Source organism: Simochromis diagramma, unplaced genomic scaffold (genome assembly GCF_900408965.1).
Source record: "Simochromis diagramma unplaced genomic scaffold, fSimDia1.1 OVJJ01000663.1, whole genome shotgun sequence".
Lineage (NCBI taxonomy): Eukaryota > Metazoa > Chordata > Actinopteri > Cichliformes > Cichlidae > Simochromis > Simochromis diagramma.
The window spans coordinates 599,047-604,860 of record NW_024387049.1 but is presented as its reverse complement, the minus strand read 5'-3'; positions in this window follow the sequence as shown (position 1 = coordinate 604,860).

The window sequence follows — 5,814 nt, the reverse complement described above, 5'->3', positions numbered from 1 at the left end:
CAACCAACGAATCCTTCAACGTATATATCAAATGCAACCATGGAACTATTGCATTAGGTCTGAGCTGACCCTATATCCTATATCTTCCCTTAACAACCTAATGTCATTCTCTGCTGAGAGCTGTCGAGCACCTCTCGTTTGCTAACACTGTTATGTGGCTTTTTAAACTTCATAATGTGCTTTGGCCACTAATGTTGGCCCAGCGTTTTTGGCGTCAGGTGCCCGTGTTAAGTGTGTGCTCCTCTAGTGTGCAAATGTGTTAGAGGATGTTTTTGAAACAAGACCCACTACAGGGAAGTACAAGGGGGATTTAAATGTAATCACACATGCACACACAAAGCATGTCCACATGTATACTCACACACTCAAACGCGTGTGTGTACAGTAACTGCAATTTCTTTGGAAACCACAGAAAGGCATCTGCAATGACAGAGTGCTACCAGATAGGCTGTAGGTACTTTTGTGTTATGGCCATGTTCTACTCAGATCTGATTCCTTAGGTGAAGCTGATTTTCAGGCTTGTCTTCCTTCCTTAATCTGAACATTTTCTTAAGCAAAGAGAAAATTGTTCTACATGTGTCTCTTACTTACACACTGAAAAAAAATACAGTGTACATTTCCGTTCTGGACATTAGTGTAAACAAAGAAGCTAAGCCCTTTATTTAAGAGGTTTTAGCTAACATGGTGTAGTGCTTTTAGTTGCTTAATGACTCTGGGAAGTCACTCCTTACTTAGAGTAATACACATCCAGAAAGAGGTGTACATTACCACAAATATGATTTGGTTTCCACAAACAAGTCCAAACACTCAACGAGTAGAAGTGTAAGTGTTTGTATGTGTGTCTGTGTGAAAATGATTATGGAACACACAGACGTGAGGTTCAGGGCAGCACTTTTAGTCTGGGTGTCAATCCATTGTTGCATATTAGGGACACAACCTCGTCCATTAAGTCAAATTCATGGAAATTGCTTCCACCGTGGAGAGCGAGAAGGAACAAAATTATGAGATGAATAGAAAAGGAGAGAGGAAAGGATTGGCTCAGAGGTAGACGTGAAGTAGCATCCATCTACTCATCATCCCCCCAACCGACACCTCTCAGCTGTCCAGTTGTGGCAGCTCTAACTTTAATTAAAAGTTTCTGCAGCAGAGGTGACCCACTGGTGTCGAGGTGAGGGAAAGGCAGAGAGGAAACATGGAGTGATTATAGAAAGGGGGAGAGTAAAAAGCAAGGAAAAATATTACCTCTATTTGTGTGTGTGTGTGTGTGTGTGTGTGTGTGTGTGTGTGTGTACGTGCGTGTGCATAAATATATGTCTATTAAACCAGCTGTTAGAGAGTAATAAAATATTATTAATTTGCACAATTAATACTTTTTGAGGTACCATAAATTCTTTAGTCTGTAGCTAGCTCGAAATTAATTGAAAACTAGGCCTTTATTTCTGAGAGGCTGTCAGGAGAGACCTGCATGATGTACACTGATCAGGCATAACATTAAGACCAATGACAGGTGAAGTGAATAACACTGATTATCTCTCTTAATCATGGTTCCTGTTAGCAGATGAGATTTATCAGGGAGCAAGTGAATATTTTGTCTTCCAAGGTTGATGTTAGAAGCAGGAAAAAATGGACAAGCTTAAGGATTTGAGCAAGTTTGAGAAAGAGCAAAATTGTGATGACTAGGCTACTGGGTCAGAGCATCTCCACAACCGCAGCTCTTGTGGGGTGTTCCCAATCTGCAGAGGTCAGTATCTATCAAAAGTGGTCCAAGGAAGGATCAGTAGTGAACCAGCGACAGAGTCATTAGTGCATATGGGGGGGGGGGGGGCAAGGCTGACCTGTGTGGTCTGATGAACTACTACAATGAACTACTGTAGCTCAAACAGTGCATACACAGTATCTTGTGTATGGGCCTGCATAGTCGCAGGCTAGTCAGGGTGCCCATGCTGACCCCTGTGCACCACCAAACATGCCAGCACTGGCCACGTGACCATCAGAACTGGGCAGAGCAATTTAAGAAGGTAGTCGGGTCTGATGAATCAAGTTTCCTTTTACATCATGGGCATGTCCTGGTGCACATGTATCACTTACCTGGGAAACACCTGGCACCAGGATACACTATGGGAAGTTGGCAAGCTGGCAAGGGAATGTGATGGACAATTTTCTGCTTGGAAAGCTTGGGTCCTGCCTTGGCTGTCACTTTGACTTGTAACACCTACCTAAGCATTGCTGTAGACCATGTACACCATTTAATGGAAACGACATTCCCTGATGGCTGTGGCCTCTTTCAGCAGGATAATAAGCGCTGCCACAAAGCAGTTCCAGAATGATTTGAAGAACACAACAAGTACAATTTACAGGACTTCAAAGATCCGTTGCAAACACTTTGGTGCAGATACCACAGCACACCATCAGGGGTCTAGTAGGAGTGGATGCATCAGCGGGTTAGGGCTGTTTCAGTGTGTATCTTAAGTGTATATATTTAGCATGGTCTCAATCCCAAATCATCATCACATACAGTCACATAGGAATCAGGAGTACACACATCACACACTGACGCACCAGGTGCCAAGCTCCAAGTGCTTCTGGCAACTAAACCTAGTGAGTGAGAAAGAAAACAAATGAGTGAAAAGACACCCCGAAATAGACACTGACAGGGGCGCCACCAAGGGGAGCTGGGGGCCAGGGGGACCAAACCCCAAAATTTGCTGGACCCCCCCAGTGGTGACCCCTGACAACACTGTCCTATGTTGGTACTAATTTTAATAAACATGAGCACAAGAGAGAGGAAAATGAGTAACCTATATTTGACAACAGCATAATAAAACTGAAATTCTATTTTTGGGGTGCCAACTCAATACTTTTAGTGGCCCCCATATGGCTACCCCTATGAAAAAATTCTTGAGGTGCCCCTGGACATTGATGCCAATGAATCTGACACCACAGGAATAAAAGGGGAGTTCATATTTTTGATATTTTACCTCAGCTCATTGTATTTGCCATTCAGCTCCCTTTGCTGTATTAATCTGCTCTCGCTGCTGTTCCTCAGTCTGTTCCCCATTAAACACTCTCCAGGTGTTTATGAGATGCAATCACCCCACTCCCCTCGAGAGAGGTTTTATTGTGAAACATCTGCAGGATGTGTTTATTAACAGCAGTTTAACTCTGGAGGGGAAAAAAGAAAAAGCTTGTTTTCAGAAAACGGAGAGAACTTCCTTCTTGTAGTCCCTGTGTCCTGAACTTTTCTATGCTTTTACAAGTAAACTGAAGATGTGTAAATTGGTGTTCTTTTTCCATCCCCAGCCCTCGCAGCCCTCGTAGCCCTCTCAGTGCTATATGTGCAGGATGTGTGTGTGCGGCTCTGCAGCAGGCCAGGAGATCGTTGCGGTGTGCAGGCCACAGGGACAGTGAAATATAGCCACAATTAGCCCTGGACACAGTTCAATGATGATAGAGAGGCTCGGCACCCCTTAGACCATGATTAAAAGGCCTGCCCTGCCCACCGCTGATAGAGACAACTGATCTCACATTATTAGTAGTACAATCAGCACCAACCAGCGGTGGCGGCAGCTTCATTCTAATGTGATCTGTGACTGCTTTTGTTCATTTATCATTCACCACTGAAAAGATTTAGCTCTTAATTGGCATATTTGTTTTCTTCTTTATTGCACTTTTGAAAGTTTTACCCCTGTTTACGCTTCTGTTAGTTTAATCTTTCATTTAAATATTAAGCACTTCATACCATACCGCTCAAAATGGTATTTCTGCAATGTGATTTATTTTAGTACTCAGATGTTTTAAATAAAAATGTTAGGCTGCAAATGCAAAACTGAAAGGTACTCGCTATGCAGGGTAGAATAGGATTTTTTTTTTAATCACAGATACATAAATAGACATCCATTTTAGCCTGCTTTGGTTTCATACGATGGGGTGTACTGAAAGACATTCTATGCTGGAAAACCTGTGATCTTGAAATTTCTCCAGTGGCTTTTTAAACCCTCCCACCTTTACAGTGAGATGTCTTCCTCTTTCCACCTGCTTCTGTCTACTTGTATTTGTGTATTTTACTTTTTTTCCCCACCTTTCCTTCTCGTCATGCTCGTAGATCAGTGCTGAGACCTTCTTTATCTTTTACACATCAGTAGTGCAGCACCGTTCAGGCCTCGTGCCCCATTTATTTCCACCGTCCCACCCCCCCCTTTTTATTTTTTTACATCTGCACCTCTGATAATGCTGCTGCTCTGTCTCTATTCACTGCTGACATCAAGTCTGTGTGGCGCATAAACTGCTCCTCTGACTGCGCAGAGGTCACAGAGAGGGTCACAGAAACAAATGCTGGGATTCAGCTACTTACTCAGAGGCTAGCGCATATTTGCATGTGCGGACATGTGCATGCAAGCAAATATATAAACAGACAGCAGCTATAGAGGAAAAGGTTGTAGAAACACAACAAAGCTCGCACATGGATGGAAACAGTCGCAGTCACCATGGGGGCGAGTACCCCCCGAGTCACACTGCCCCCGTCCAAAACTGTGTGTGAGGAAAGTCACTCTTTAAAAAAAGGAAAACAGGAGAGGTTGATAGATGGAGGGCCGGTAATGAAATGGAGACATCAAGGAGCATGAAGAGGGGAGGAGGGAGGGATGGAGGGAGTGCGGAAACCACCTAGAAAGAGAGGGAGAAAGAAAAAGCTGGAGAGAGGGGAATAAGAAGAATAGCCTTTTGCCTGTGTTCCATCAAGGGAGAAATTACACATTTACTAAGGTTTTTTCTTAAGACGACGGCCCTCATAGATCAAACCGCTTGGATGTACCGGCCAATTTTCAACATGAAATATAGACACCAGAAATCTATTACACCTGTGTTCTCGCTCACCTCTCCCATCTGCAGCTCTCTGTCGCTCTTTCTCGCAAAGGTTGATGCATCTACATCACTGTCGGCTCTCTTCTCCGCATCCATGTCCACGTCTCTCTCACTCCCTCATTCCCACTCTACCTCTGAGGCCATGGATCTCCCACTGTTCCATCCTGACATGTACATTATGTTATCCGCTGGTACATCTGCTTAACAAATGGGGAAGTCGATCATATTCAATAATTATCTGACCTTTTCCCTTTGTTGTATTTCTACTGCTTCTGTTAGTGCAGTATTTTTAGGGCGACTTCAAGGTTGTTGTTTTTTTGTCCACAAAACTGTGGCTACTAAAGCAGCTACTAAATGATTGTCATTTCATTTTTTCTGGTTTCAGATAAAATGCTTTTGTTTTATTCTTGTTTTATTTTTGTTTGTTTTGTGTGTGGTTGTCTGAGTTATCCACATAATTGCAGTTTTTTTTAATTGTACAAAACACTGTCACATATTGGCAAAACTCAGTTATTACCCTGAATAGATCTCCCCAAACTTTTGCACTTTTAAATATATCCATTACCTTTTTTTAAGACAAATTTCAAAGTCCCCTTTCTGTCAGTGTAAAAAAAAGTCATGTAATCTCTGAGTTATCTTAATATGAGAAAAAGTGTAATTTCAGCAGTCCATCTCAGTCTTTTCAAATTGTAAGAAATAAAGACCTACAGAAATTCTTTTGGTAGCTCATGATTAATTTACTTTGTTTTTGTGTCCCCATTGTAAAAAAATAAAAATAAAAACCAAAAAAAAAACCCAGTTTTTTTAATTAGTATACAGTGGGGGGAAAAAAAGATTTCTGCTTGAATTATTTATTTATTACTTTGTTACTTTGGTGCAGTAACAATTGCAGAGTGTGGCAAATCTTTTCCACTAGCAAAAGTTAAAAAACCTATGAAAATACAGTTAAAAGTC